The sequence below is a fragment of the Lissotriton helveticus genome, chromosome 9 (assembly GCF_964261635.1).
Source record: "Lissotriton helveticus chromosome 9, aLisHel1.1, whole genome shotgun sequence".
Classification (NCBI taxonomy): Eukaryota; Metazoa; Chordata; class Amphibia; order Caudata; family Salamandridae; genus Lissotriton; species Lissotriton helveticus.
Window position 1 is genome coordinate 912794147 of NC_136070.1, and position 16056 is coordinate 912810202.

Below are 16056 nucleotides of genomic sequence, written 5' to 3' on the forward strand. Positions count from 1 at the left end.
TGTATCAAATGCTAGAAAACAAGCTAATTCGCAAACGACAGGAGATGCTCCCCCTCCTGACAAAGAGTCAAAGATATTAGAAGCCTCAGGTAAGAGTGGCCTTCCAGGCAGCAAATACCTGGAGAATTGCCAACACACAAGCTCTCTTAGCACGTTACGATAGAGCACACTATGACCAACTGGAGGGTTTACTACAACACCTGCCAGAACCTTTTAAAGGTAAAGCAAACCACCTAATACAGGAAGGCAAATTTCACTTACGCTTCCATTAAATGCGCCCTTGACGCAGCTGACACAGCCGCCAGGCCGGTCAACACTAGTGTATTACTACGCCAACATGCATGGCTACGCGTTTCCGGCTTTAAGAATGAAGTGCCATCAACCATCCTCAACCAGCCCATTAACCAAGATTTCTTGTTTGGCCCTGCAGTAGATACCATCTTAGAGAAGATTAAAAAAGAGACGGATACCGCTGAGTTTCAACAATCTAGGAGTTCCCTTCGTCGCTCATCCTTTTGAGGCTCAGGTAGAGGCAGCACATCCCAAACTTCCTCCTCATTCAAAAGTAATACCCAAAGCACCTTCAATAAATGTGCCAACAGAGGAGGTTATAGAAGCAATAACAACAAGGGCAGTGGACGGGGTGGTTGTAACACCCGAGCCTCCGCCACCAACAAACAGTGACTCGCTCACACTACCTCCAGACCAGTCGGAGGCAGGTTATCACAATTCCTACCAGTCTGGAACGCTATCACTACAGACAAGTGGGTGAGACAAATTATCCAGTATGGTTACTGCCTGGAACTCACTTCTACACCACCCAACATACCGCCCATACACCGTTCAATGTCCAAAGAACACATTACGTTGTTACAACAAGAGGTGCTCTCCATGCTCCAAAAAGGTGCCATAGAGCCAGTCACATTGCAATATCAAGGGACAGGAGTATACTCGCTATACTTCCTCATTCCCCAAAAAGATGGCTCTCTCAGACCAATACTATACCTCAGACCGTTGAACCAATATATACACTCAGATCATTTCCATATGATCACTCTACAACAAGTACTCCCACTACTCCAGCAAGGCGACTTCCTCGCCACACTAGATCTCAAGGACGCATACTTTCACATTCCTGTACATCCAGCTCACTGGAGATACCTCCGGTTCACAATAGAAGGTCAGCACTATCAATTCAAAGTTCTCCCCTTTGGAGTAACTACGGCACCAAGGGCGTTCACAAAATGCCTAGCAGTAGTCGCAGCACACCTACGGAGGCAACACATTCCTGTGTTCCTCTACCTCAACGATTGGCTCATAAAAGCCAACTCATGCGCACAGTGTGCCAGCCACATTTCTCACATGCTACAGCTACTGCACGATCTAGGATTTTCCATAAACTACCCAAAGTCACATCTACAACCCTCCCACATACAGCAATATCTGGGAGCAACAATCAACACCTCCGTAGCAAGGGCATATCCAAACGAAAACAGGATAGCCAACATACAATCTCTCATTCACAAATTTCAGCCACAACACTCCCTACAAGTTCGAGTGTTCATGCAGCTCATAGGTATGATGCCCTGCTGCATATTCATCATCCCTCACGCTCGACTGCACATGCGCCCCTTACAACAATGCCTAGCACGCCAGTGGAACCAAGCTCATGGACAATTACAAGACCTAGTGTTGGTAGACAGTCGCACTTACTGCTCTGCAGTGGTGGAACCCGCAAAACCTTTCCAAGGGGCGACTGTTCCAAGAGCCAGTTCCACAGGTAGTATTAACAGCGGAAGCATCACTGACAGGTTGGGGAGCCCATCTCCTTCAATATACAGTCCAAGGTCTCTGGACAATCAAACAGAAGACACTACATATAAACTACTTAGAGTTACTAGCAGTATCCCTAGCAATGAGGGCTTTTCAGAAATACTTGACCAACAAGGCTGTGTTAATCCGGACGGACAACATGACAGTCATGTACTACATCCAAAAACAGGGAGGGACACGCTCTCTACAACTGTCCCACCTAGCACAGAGCATATGGAAGTGGGCAATTCCTTAAAACATTTATCGCCTGGCAGAACACCTCCCAGGAATAGACAACCAGACAGCAGACCTACTGAGCCAACACTATCAGCAAATACACGGAATGGGAGATTCATCCTCAAGTTCTCCACCCATTCTTCCAAAAGTGGGGACAACCAGACATAGATCTGTTTGCCACAAAAGAACTCAAAATGCCAGTCCTTTGCTGCTAGGTTCCCACACCCGTTGTCACAGGGCAATGCGATATGGATGAACTGGTCAGGCAGATTTGCTTCCGCTTTTCCACCAACCCCACTGATTCCATTAGTGGCACGCAAACTAAGGCAACAGTCACTCACAATGATCCTGGTTGCTCCCACATGGACAAGACAGCCATGGTACACAACGCTCCTAGAACTCCCAGTAGTTCCTCACCAAAGACTGTGCTTGTCGCCACAACTTCTAACACAGAACAATGAAGAACTCAGGCACCCAGATCCCAATCAGATGAACCTAGCGATATGGCTTCTGAGATCTTAGAGTTCGGATATCTTGACTTGCCTCCATACTGCATGAACATTATCAAAGAAGCAAGGCGTCCCACTACTAGAGCTTGCTACGCAGATAAATGGAAAAGATTTGTAATATTTTGTAATAATAACCAAATCAATCCATTGGATGCCTCCATCCAGAATTTAATCTATTATCTGCTTCTTCTTCATAGATGTAATCTAGCATACTCATCCATAAGAATACACCTTGCTGCTATAGCAGCATATCTTCAAAACAGACAACATGTCTTACCTGTTCAAAATACCACCTATCAAAGCTTTTATGGAAGGACTTAAAAGAATTATCCCTCCAAAGCATCAACCGTCTCCAGTCTGGAACTTAAATATAGTACTTACCAGACTCATGGGACCCCCCTTTGAACCACTTCATTCATGCGAACTACAATTCTTAACATGGAAATTGGCATTTTTAATTGCTATTACCTCCCTCAGGAGAGTAAGTGAACTACAAGCACAAATCATTCAAGAACCTTTCATGCAAATACACCACAATAAAGTAGTGCTTCGTACAAACCCTAAATTCATGCCAAAAGTCATATCTACTTTCCACATCAATCAGTCCATAGAATTGCCAGTGTTCTTTCAGAACCCGCAATGCGTGGCTGAACGCGCTTTACACACCCTAGATGTTAAAAGAGCCCTGCTATATTACGTTGATGGAACAAAATCGTTCAGAAAGACAAAGCAACTATTTGTTGCTTTTTCACCACAACCTAAAGGTAATCCCATTTCCAAGGCAGGAATAGCCAGATGGATTGTTAAATGCATTCAAATATGCTATCAAAAGGCAAAGCGCACTTTAACAATTCCCCCAAGAGCACACTCAACGCGCAAAATAGGGGGCATCCATGGCTTTCCTAGGAAATATCCCCTTAGACATATGTAGGGCAGCTACATGGTCTACCATACACACTTTCACTAAACACTATTGTGTTGACATACAAGCTAAGCAACACGCTGCTGTAGGCCAGTCTGTCCTTAAAACTCTTTTTCAAACAACTGCAGCTGATTCTTGTGACCACCGCTAAAGGAGAAACTGCTATACAGTCTATGCTAAGATATGAATTCAGCAGCCCACATGCCTCGAACTGCAAATGCTACTTACCAGTGTGCATCTGTTCTTGGCATGTAGGTCTGCTGATATTCATATCGCCCACCCTCCACCCTGGTGCCTGTCACAGCTGCATAGTTCTACTTCTTACATACATTTACATGGTCATCTCTTACTTTTCTATACTCTATCTTTGCCACAATGGCGAAAAACAATCTGACGATGGAGGAGATGCCCATGCGCACTGTAGTCCAGGGGAGGAGTCGCCTATCTCGTGATACTTCGAAGACTCTTCCAGGACAACAAGGTGCAAACATCCGGACCCAACACTAGGCGGCGATCTATGCTAAGATATGGATGTCAGCAGACCTACATGCCAAGAACAGATGCATACTGGTAAGTAGCATTTGCATAACATTTTGTGAAATAATATACATGTATTTGCATTGATGTTGGTATGAGGCTAAATATATAGTGATATATGTATATCATACATGGGTTAAGTATGTTTTTTAGCTCGTATATGAATGTATTCCTAAAGTGAAACTGCTATCTATTCTGATTCAAGCATGTGAATCTTTGAAAGAGTCGGTGCCGGAGAAGAAAATAAGTTACTTACCTGTAACTGTGGTTCTCCAGTATTGGTATCTTTAATAGATTCACGTGCAACCCACCCTCCTCCCTATAGAGGCTCCCCTAGCTAACTAAATACGCTTTAGATTTCACTTGTGCTAGACAATCAGAGCCTGGAGCCTCTGTGGAGAGGGTTCTAGAGGATGCTGTCGCCTGATTGGCTGGACTTTGGATCATTCCTAATGACCAGGATGAGATATTAGTAAATTTTCTTTCTCCATTAACTTCATTGTTAGTCATTAATTACTGCTTTTAATGTACAGTGGGTTTCTCCCTTCGACAACGGGGATTGATTCAAGCATGTTAATTTATGAAAGATTCCAATACTGGAGAACCACAGTTACAGGTAAGTAACTTTTTTTTCATATCAATGAAAAAACAAAGGTTAAAGTGACGTTCTAGTTGGGTGAATGTCGGTGCCAAAATACATTTTGAACTAAAAAACACACAAATTCACAAGTTACAGTTAGAGCTAACTTAACTTGCACTCCCACCATGCACTGCTTATCATATTACATCACACATGACCTGTTCTATGACATCAATGATTAAATCATCCAAGCTACTTTTGTACACATTACTCCATAAAGGAGTATGACATTGGAGGTATGAAAGGAAGTACAAAATTCCTCCCAATAATATGAAGCATAATTAATGCCATATCACATACAAACTCTCAGGCGAAGCATGTTCCTGCTATGTGCAGCATTGACACTACACACTACACAATACACTTCAAGGGTAACAAAGCTCATGGTGACGAGCAACAACATTTACATGTGTAACCCCAATCTATATACAACTGTTTAGAGAAAAACAACTTCCTCCGGATATTCAAGTCTTGTTACTTAACTAATACCCTACCAGGGACAGCCTTTAGCGTTTATCAAACCCTTCAAAGTTAGCAAACCTCTCAAGCGAAAAAACAGACTTGAGTAGAAAAGTGGGAACGATGAACAGTGTGTGCACTATGCAGACAGTTTACCCTGTACCACAGTGTTAACAGGCAACAAAACTAGCATGAGGAATATACCACAGATTATTAAACCGTATCTACTAAGAACAGTGTTAACTCTATGCAAATCCTCTTCAAAGAGAGACTGCTCACTGTAATCACCTAACTTGAGGGTGCTAAATGTCCTACTACCCACACCCTTTATACTCTGCTGAAAGCGTTATGGATTAGCAAGACTATGTAAAGGTGTAAGTACCTGGTGCAACCAGTTGTCTCTCCTATATAGAAATGATCATGCTGAGATGATTCTCTTTAAATACTCAAGGGTGTTTACAATGCTTAGTATTTTCTACATACAATCAGTGCACTGTTACAAAAAGAAATTCAAAAGCAAAAAACTTGTGTGCGAGTCATCGTCATCTACACACAAGGTTAGTCCTGTACACAGACATTCATAACGTGCTCAATACCTTCTCAGCCCTATGACCCATTTGGAGCATAAACCTTTTGTAAGCACTTGCACCTGTTGGCAGCAAAGCGGTTGTACAAAACTAGGTAGAGACCTTTGATGATACCTGCCTGCCCTATGCAAAGTATAAAACAAACTAACACACATTGGATGATGACTTTGCCTTGATAAACTTTTTCTGTAGACCCAAAAAACGTGTTGAACATATTAGTCATCAACTGTCATCTGTACACAATTACTCCTGAATAAAAAAAATTGAATATGTTCAATATATCTACACACATGACGCATTGAAGCATGTGTTTTCTAAACGCATCGATTAGCTGGACACATGCTGTAAATAATTACGTAGAGCAGTATTATGGTACCTACCTCCTACTATGTAAACTATGACACAAACTAACTCATTGGATGATTTCATCAATGATGTTATAGAACATGTCTTGACTGATGTGAATATTTGTCCTACTTAATAAGATATATAGCACCCTGCCTTATGACACGATAGGCTTGCTGTGGGGGAGACGTATATATATTAAAAAGGAAGATTTAGGCTTTGCCATTAGTTTAAATGGCAAAGTTGAGTTAGCAGTGTTAAAGCTGTTGTGCCAGTCTGCAGTGGCAGACTACGAGCTGTTTGCATGTTGTCTGATGAGGGTGGCACTATAAGGCCTGCAGCCCAGTGGGACACTTTGACTTGCAGGCTCTCGTGACCCTAGATAACATATACTGGGGACTTATAAGTAAGTGATGTTATACGAATTGGGTATAAGCCAATTAAACGCATACTTCTAAAGGTCCTTACACTGACTTGGAGGTCTGATTAGCCTTTCTCGGTGCACTGTGTCGAAAAACCAGTAGTATCAGTCCAAAACGTTGGGGGTGATCCTGCAAAAATCGGAATTTCCTTGTATATCGCTTCTGGCAACTCTATCACTTTCCACAGTTTCAGTCTTCAAAATATATAATAAGTCACAGGGAATGACAGTAACGGACAGCAACACAGGGTGATCTCATGCTATTCAAGAAGGGGTTTGAATGGGCGATGGGGCTGATTAAATAATTTAGCAGTATTTCTCACACATTAAATAAAAGATCTCTTAACCTAATTTACCACAGATTCTAGATATTCTATGCAAGGCTTTGTATAGACTGGGCATACTAGGAATCTTCCAGCTTAGTATAGCAAGCATTTACAAAGCTATTAGGTCTCGCTTTACAAGAGCTATTGACCTAGGTGTACAACATGACAAAAACACATTACTAGGAGTGCGGTATCGTTGAGGGGTGCAGATTCGGGCGAGTTGGGTTGCGGTGAGGTGGATTGTAGTGGGTTGTATTGGATTTGGGTGCACTGCACAATTGTGTTAATGCATCATTTAAGAAATTACACATAAGAAATAAGCCATTTTGCTTTCCAATAAGATATTCCTCATCTTTTGACAAGTGTCCATAAGTAAAAACAATAGGAGACGTGGGTGCAAAGTAAGAGAAGAAGACTTGGCAAAATAAGTTAACTACAGAAAATAAATCTTAGCAATTTTGTTAGTTCACCTGGACACGTTTTTACCAGCGATATGCCTTCTGTTTTCAAGGCTCTGTCTATTTAAAAACAAAGTGCGTTTGGAGCAGCGGACAGACACTGATTAAGTTGAACCGATCAGTGCTTGGTCCCTGCTCCACAGAAAGGAATGGTAATGATGTTAGGCTGGCCTTGACAAATTAAGAGGCTGTAAAATAGTGACATACAAGCAAACAAATAGTAAGCAACTTGCGGGATCTAAGTCCTTTTTGTTAACTACAGTGTCTCGCAAACGAGACTCATGCGCTAGTGCATGCTCTTGCAAGCGTAACTCTCAATTACTTTACTACCTCAGTTGTTTTATAAATCTCAAACTCTGCCAGAGAAATTTCCCAAAAAGACAAATTCAAATACTTCAACTATAAACGTTTATTTGGAATAAGGCACAACTGCATACAACTACACTTATGAAATCTGAAAATGAGGGGGTCTTAGATTTTCCAACATAGGTCGTTATTTGTTACCAGCACATCTCTGCCCGGCCCTGGATTGGCATGTTAGACCACAAGCCCCACCTCCTTTAAATAGTGGACCAGGCTTATTCACCTACTCCGCTTCAATACAAAATTTGGTTACCATACACTAATCTACCATAGTCTGGTATTCTAACAGCCACAAGGGTTCCTTTAGATCGGTCTGTCGCTTGATGGAACGATGCAGTAACATTTCCATCTCCTATGACACCAATAGTTCTTAACTTTTACTTCAAGCCAGGTATGGCTGATAAAGACTTCAGAAAATGGAATAATTACAATCCATGGTGAAGGGGAAAATTGTTCAAGCAGGAGAACTACTCGGTAAGGAACAATGTAGACAAACAGCAGCTTACACTTGGAGCTTAATTTGGGTCACATGGGCTGGGAACTAGAGCGGTCCAAAAGATGGAGAGAATGATGAACCTGGTGGAACACATTTCTTTATAATAACCAAAGAAGGGGACGTTCAGGTTTATATAATTGAGTCCATGACTCACTACCAATAAGGAAACACATAGCATAAGAGGTCAACGTAGTGAAATCTCAAGGGTATGACTACATATGGCTCCGCTGCGACTCGTCAATTTCTACACAGTGTAAAAAAAATGTATCCAAAATTCCGAACAGGCGGTGCTTCACGCCAGTGAGACTGACAGCTATGTTTGGCAGATGGGACCCGTGTTGACTGTTCTCTGGCGAGGTGGGATCGATGATCCATACATGGTGGTCATGCGCTCAGATCAAATACAAGTTTGTTGGAAAGAAGTATTAGCCAGAATTAAAGATAACTGGAGTTGAGTTGGTGCTCGATCCTACCACAATACTGTTTAGAGCCCTGGATGCGGAACATAATTACCCAATGACTGGCGCGGTTCGTCCATTGGGGCGTGGGGGCGTAGCCCCCCCTGCCCGACGCCGCCCGCAGCTCCCTCATGACAATTATGTCAATGAATCAACATGACGTCAGACCGCCGGGCGGGCGTCATGTTGATTCATTGACATGATTGTACAGGCGGCAACACAAGTACGCATGCGTGGGGACGGAGGGTGAATTTTTGCCCACGCATGCGCACTTGTGTTTTGGCGGCGTTGCGCATGCCCATCAGGAGCCCTAATGGGCGTGCTGCGGGCGAGAGGGTACCTGTGCCCCTGGCGCCAGGATTGGCCAGGGGCGCTGTGAGCCTGTGACGTGTGGGGAGCAGAGCCCAGAGGTGGCGCGGACCGGGACCGGCAGCAAGGTAAGAGTGTGTGTTTTTCGGTGTTCCAGTAAACTAGCTTGCACAAATGACTTGAGATAGTTCAGTGTGTTAAAGCATCTGCTGCAGAAATGTGTGCGTCCATTCCAGGTCACCGGTTTATTTCACGGCATGGGGTTTTGGAAATGTAAAAATTCTCAGAATTTCTATTTTGATAGTTGCAACAACAGCCTTCAACAGATTTCATTTATAAACATTTTCATTTCCAGAAAATGAGTTAACAACTTTGTCACCACAAATATAATGTACTCTTTGAACTAAGGTTATAAAATTTCAAAATGTTAACAAACGGTAGAGGCGGAATAGCATGATATATGCATTTATTATTGCATGCATGTTGGTGTATGTTTGTATGTGAATTTGTATAGTACATACCTAGGGCTTACAGGATTGCAAATACATGGGCGGTAAAGGTTTCCAGCATAAAAAGGTAGGGGTGATGTAATATGTAAACTGGCACATTCTTCAACATCGATCCTAAAGGCTTGTTAGAGTCCATAATTTATTTTTATATGGTCCTAAAAATACATAAATGATGGATGGATGCAGGGTGGGTGCATTAATGATTGTTCGGTGGATGGGTGGGTGGATGGGTGCATGGATGGATGCATGCATGATGGATGGATGGATGGATGCATGAATGATGGATGGGTGGGTGGATGGATGGATGGATGGATGGATGCATGAATGATGTATGGATGGATGGATGCATGCATGGATGCATGCATGATGGGTGGATGCATGATGGATGGATGGATGGATGGATTGGTGGGTGAATGAATGATATATGGATGCAGGATGGGTGGGTGGGTGGATGGATGGGTGGATGTATGAATGATGGATGCATGCATGATGGGTGGATGCATGCTGGGTGGATGCATGAATGAATGATGTATGGATGCAGGGTGGGTGGGTGGATAGATGGGTGGATGCATGCATGAATGATGTATGGATGGATGCAAGGTGGTTCGGGCTCGCTCGATTGCTGCGGTGCAATATGCAAATTAGTTTACGCCTCACCACTTTCAAATGTCACCAGCCGCCCCTGCCCAATGACAACATTTGGCAAATTGGCTTAATTCATTATTTGGCAGTCAGAAGCTGCCGCCCGTGGGTCAATGCTGGGTTTAAATTGGGAATATTGCTATGCCATGTAGAAGCTTCCTGTACGGGTACCTTAAAGACCGAACACATTTGGAAGAACATGGAAGCCGTTTAAGACTCACACTAAACGGGAGAAAGCCCTTGTAAAGGGCCTACATTTCATGCTGAAAAAGTGGCACATCTCTCCCTCCTCTTTGATGCATCTGCGGCAGAATAGCACAATACAAAGGAGGAAGAGGAGAGATGAGGTTAAAGCTTTCTTTATGTAAAACGTGAATAGATGTTCCTTTAACATAAGCTTCGTAAGTGAAGATGCAAGTTGGTAAGTTTATTTGTATTGTGCATCAAATTAAAAGTATGTACTGTAAAACCAAATTTGTTTAAAAACAAAAAATACCTGTCTCTAGCATTCTAAATTGAGAACCGAAGGTTTGTGTTATATTATCACCAAAGGTGAGACTTTAAGCATGTGAGGTCACACCCGCAACAACTAGGATTTTGTGAAATGGCAATCCAGAATCTAGGTGGACACTGCTCATGATGCCTTTATTTCTTGCTCCACAGTTCAGTCCGTCTTCGCTTCCTTCACCTTGGCCGAGCACTTCATGACGGGGACGGCTGAAATGTCCTGCGGGGCACTGCACTCTCCCGAAGCATCTTGCAGCATGTCGCCGTGAAAGAGGCTACACACGTTTTGAACTTTGCTTGCAATGGAACTCGCCACCCTTCTAACAATCGTTCCACAACACCATTACTCAACCCAATCGGAAAATGTCAACTCATTTGTTTCAAAATAGGTTTTAATTGCTTCTGTATGACATGAACAGTATGAGGCTCCCACCCTGTTGCATTGTGGTACTGTTAGTTGAAAACAACTGCCCTGGTGGTTCTTTTTCGCATGTTTAAGACGCCTAGCTATTCAGGAGCTGAGCTATTATATATATTTTTTTGCAGGTTTTTAGAATCTGTTGGATAAGCCATTCACGATAACAACTGTTGAAATGTTGCATTCAACTTTTTGGATATTTTTAACAGGTTATACATTTGTTAACAGATTGTTGCAGATGACTGCTGTTGCCACTTTGCGCCAGATTGCACACACGCGTAAAAGTCTCCATCTGTTTCTACAGACTGATTAGTTTCCTATAAGAGTAGTATGTTTTTCCTTTTTAGGAACTAAGTTCTCTGTGCCGCTTGGATGAACAGCACTGCAGGATATTTTCTGTTTTGCGGGCTGGTAGATTGTGTGTGTAAATGGAGTGCACTACAACAATACTGTGTCAATTGTTCGTGTTTTATTTTCTGTACGCTCCAAGAATTCGGTTGAACGTTTGTATGTGGCGGAAATAAAAACCATGATGACTTAATTTCGCTGGGCTGCGTCTCAATCTTTGAAGTACAGTATCTACCTTATTGAATTCCGTTGTGTCTCCTCAAGTCTGAAGACTTGTTTGGAACTGGCATTAAAGGAAGGTGTTACAATCAAATGTTATGCCAAATTTTGTGCCTAGCTGCCTTGAGTATGGTATTTTTGATAACAACCCGTCACTAACCGCTACACCAGAGCACCGGTGTGGTTAAAACAAGTCTAGAGTGAGAAAAAGGGAGTTCAGATTGTCTCCCTATTTGGGTTGATATGAATTAGGCCGCACTCTTTCCTTAGTTCAGACTTTTGCACAGTCCATGGTAATTGGCAAGTAGATGAAAGTATATTTTGCACAGCACACAGGTTAATTTGAAAGCCTCCTCCAATAAACAGCCCAATTGGTATCTGATCCCAGCCTTTCTTCCTGGTGCTGCGTCTCTTCTCTGCTTGAAGAGGAATGGGCTTATGCATTGACTCCACTCACATTTCTTTGGCTGGGTTGTGCTTTTGCAAAACGAATTTATTGGACTCCTGCTGCAGGTCAGTTTTGACGAGGGGGGAGTGTGGTCCGTTTTCTAATTCAGCCCAACTCGTGTTTTGCGTTCGAATCAAAGCTATAATTGTACCAATCACCATGTATCGGCCACAGACTTCCCCAATAGAAATGTTACCAAGAGTGACTGCAGTGCAAGTTTTACCCCGAGCTGAATTGGCTTTTTATTGATCAACATTCATCAGGCAAAGGATTGATGAAATGAAGTGTATTTTGTTATTGATTAGTTTAGGTACTGAGTAAATCATTGTCCAATCACTCCTCTTTGCACTCACTTATCCAGCCACTGATTCATTCTTGCATTGGCCCTCTGACATAACCACAATAAACACAAACTGCACAGCATATGCACAAAAAATTAAAAGAATACAAGTAGAAAAAAGATAACTTGCTATTTTCAACACACAGCGACTGTGCTAAACATTGCAGTGGATTTCGGTCTTGTAGTGGTATAGTACATAATGTGATTTTATAGTTCCAGCATGGCTTCCACATTTAGAACCACCGTGTTGGACATCTTGGAACGGTAAAAACAATGAAACTGTACATACAACAGCTTTCTGTAATGATTGCCTGGTTTAGTGCAAGTGTCAATGTAGCAAGCGGCACACTGCAGATGAAATGGGCTACAAGCAAGTGGACCATTAGCATTGCCTGGGGCTGTAGCATCCTGTTAAGAAAAAGTAATATAAAAAGAAGAGGGGAAAAATAAGAAAAATGGAAACTAATGGACTGTCAACCCGGCCCTGGCACTGAAACGCACTAATTTTCGTGTGGATGTGCACATGGGATCAGAAAATAACATTCAGAGAGCAAGAGCCAGTCACTGATGAGGTCTGAACGCTTCCATTCAGGAGACCATTTTGCATGGGGCAATAGGAGTGTTAATGACACCAAATAGACTGACAGAGGGCTGACCCAAAGGCCTTTTATTTATTGTGAGAAGTTGGCCTGATAGGTGATGTTTCCAATTCTGGAACCACCTGTTATCAGACCAAACAATCCCTTATGGTGTCTGGTTGTAAGTCAACCTTATTAGACAAGCTATCCTAGGGGTAGCATGGACTAAGCAGCCTAAAGGCTTAACTTAAGAGGTCGTGTTAAGCGAGCTGTTTTACCACATACAATCCTGTAATATCAAATGAAAGGACACCACACAAGTATATATTATAAGAATATATGTATTTATTACTAAAAATAATCCCGAGTATTCTTTATGAATAAAGGGGCACAAGCGTTAAATCAAAAGCACAGTTTAAACATACAAAGTTGCACAAATATGGATGAGGGCGAGGGGCCACTCAGACCATATACTAAACAAGTGGTATAAGAGATACCAATCGAACAGTGGTTAGGCCTAGGGCCTAGGGAATCGCTGGGAGCAGTCGGGACAAGCAATGCTGAAGTCGGAAAAGCCCGCGGGATTCGGGTGCAGTGCAGAAAGTGCACGCATGCATCAATGTTAACCAATGGTGCGTAAAAGTTACAAAGTTAAAGTTTAAGGACACTTCCGCTGAACCTAGAGGAACAAAACTTAAGACACAGACCCTAGAGGTGTGTACCAGTGTGGGAACACCGGCGTTGCAATGTTACCTCACCCACAGGAAGCGGGTGCACAGGGTCGAAGTTGAGTCGGGTTTCGTCACGCAGGCTCTTGGTGCTTGGAGCTGAAAGGGCTGCAGGCGGGGTGAAAGAGAAGTGTCCGGTGGAGTCCAAGGGTGGACTCAAGTCGAAAAGTACCTGAAAGCAGAGGGGACAGAGTCTGGGTCACTCAGCAGTGACCAGGGTGGAACCAGGACGGAACCAGGACGGAACCAGGCAATGTTGGGCGCAATCAGGTGGTTGTCGAGGAGCTTCTCTCCGCTGTCACGTGGGCTCTGGGGCATCTACGAAGTCCAGGAGCAGGTCACAATCTGTCCCACGCAGGCTCTCGCCGTCGGCGCTGTCGGCTTCAAGATTGGAGCAAACAACACTTGGCAAAAGCAATCCATGCGGAACCTTGAGATTGCTTCTCACTCGAACCAGGAGGGTCAGAGTGGGGGCTCCTTTTCAGGGGAGCTGGTGCAAATCTGGAGCAACCAGAATCGCAAGTCGAATTTCAAGTTTCGTCGGCACAGGGGCCACAAGCCGGCTGGCAAGTGACCGGGCCAACGCGTTGAGCCAAAAGAAGCAGAAGGGCCCCACGCATCACTAGTCGAGTGTGGAGGGCTGAACTTCGGTGCAAGAGTTGCTCAGGGTTGGGGCTTCTCAAACCCCGGTGTACAGCTTCGAGGGTCACTCGTGGGCTGCACGGTCAGCGTCTTGTGGTCTTTTCAAGATGGCGTGCCCCACGCTTCCGGTCGCCTCCACGGGTCTCAGCTCTGCAGGGACTGTGGATCGGGCTGTTAGAAGGCAGGCAAGCTTGATCTCGTCGATCTCGGTCGCTCGAGTTCCGGCGGGAACTGCAACAAAGCAGACGTCGAGGGCTGGATGGTGCCTGTTTGCACAGGGTGGTCACTCCTTGACCACAAGGGAGATTCTTCAGTCTTCTACGTTGAGTAGGATGTCGAAGGGTCCAGAGTTTCGTTTCTTATGTTTCATCAGGATAATCTGAAGTGCATTGGCACTGCTCCCAGTCTTATACTAATTTTGGGGGCTGGATTACCTGCTAGGTCCCCTCCTATGGGTGGGACCCAGGAAGTGGGTGGATACACCCCCTTCCTTTGATCCAGGCCGCCCTGGCACGAGGGCTGGAGTGCCCCAGAACCGGTTTGGCCGGATTATGCAAGGGGCAGCCTTGTGCTCCCCATGCAGAGTCTGGTTTCTTTCAAACCTCCCTGCTACAATCCACTATCTCCTGTCTGGGGGGGTGTAACACCTCCCTGCGACAGGAAACCCTTTGCCCAGGCCCCTTTGGCTGAGTTTCGGTCAGCTTCAGGGGGTCAGATTCGTGTCTGTGGCAGAGGCATCCATTTTGTGGATCCAAGGTCCTTTTAGAAATTAACCGCATTTAAGTAAAGTAACATGTCTTACCCCTCTAGAGGGGTGGAATGCTATCCCCGTCGCCAGAACTGGCGAGGGGATAGTATTCCAAATCGTATGACACCTTACACGACATGTTTTGATAAAGCCAAACCAAAGTTGCTATATAACCGCGAGGATTATAATGCACTTAAGAGTATAAGGTATGGCATTATCCTGAAACAGCTTAGGGAGTTGTTCCCGACAGCTGCAGACAGGCTCAGCTCATGCTAGAGCTCCATCTCACATTAAACCACGCACTCTGCCTCCAGGATTGATGAGGCCTTCCATAGGAGTGGCTCACAGGTTTATATGTGTCCAGATATAGGTTTAGATATAGGTATACTATATCTAAGCAAGGTGTGATTACACCACCTTACCCCAGCTGAGTGATCAGCCAGGTGTGTCAATTTAAGAACCAGCCAGGGGTGGCAAAAGATATGCTGCAGCCCCTGGTAGGCCTTGGTGGCTCCTATGCCCTGGGCACCTATAGTGCATTATACAGGGGCTGACAAGGAGTCCATTTCCAATTGTGGTATGTACCTAGGGTACATGGAATCCATTTTACAGAGAGAGCAGATGGCCTGGGGCCCTGATTAGCAGGGAACCAGGTCAACTAAGTCAAAAACCAGCTAAACACAAGGCAAAAGAATCTGGGGTAACCATAGTCAGGTAGCCACTTTCCTACATTTATGTATTAATTTATCTTCACTGACCGAATCATGATTAAAGTGACATTATCGTTGGGTATGATAGTAAGGTAATACGTTGGGTTAAAACCTCAAATTCACTTAATAAAAAGTTTAAAGTGGAGTTATATTTAGGGGAAAATGTCAGTTTAAACATAACATTTTAAACAAAACTGTTTTACAGCTATAGTTATCAGAGCACATTATAACTTGTGCCCCCACCATGCACTGCTTATGACCTCACATTACATCATTCATGGCCTGTTCAATGACATCACTGACCTCTCAAATGGCATCCTTGATGACAGTAAATTAATAG

The 16056-nt window shown here is 43.9% G+C and overlaps 1 long non-coding RNA gene across 1 annotated transcript in view; it reads left to right on the forward strand.

The window, feature by feature from the left end:
• The window catches only part of LOC144781990 (uncharacterized), a 190804-nt gene extending 179308 nt beyond the window's left edge, over nt 1-11496 (forward strand). The window contains exon 6 of the long non-coding RNA XR_013601097.1: nt 10694-11496. This is a non-coding gene — a long non-coding RNA (uncharacterized LOC144781990). The remainder of the gene's footprint in view (nt 1-10693) is intronic.
• The last annotated feature ends 4560 nt before the right edge of the window (nt 11497-16056 follow it).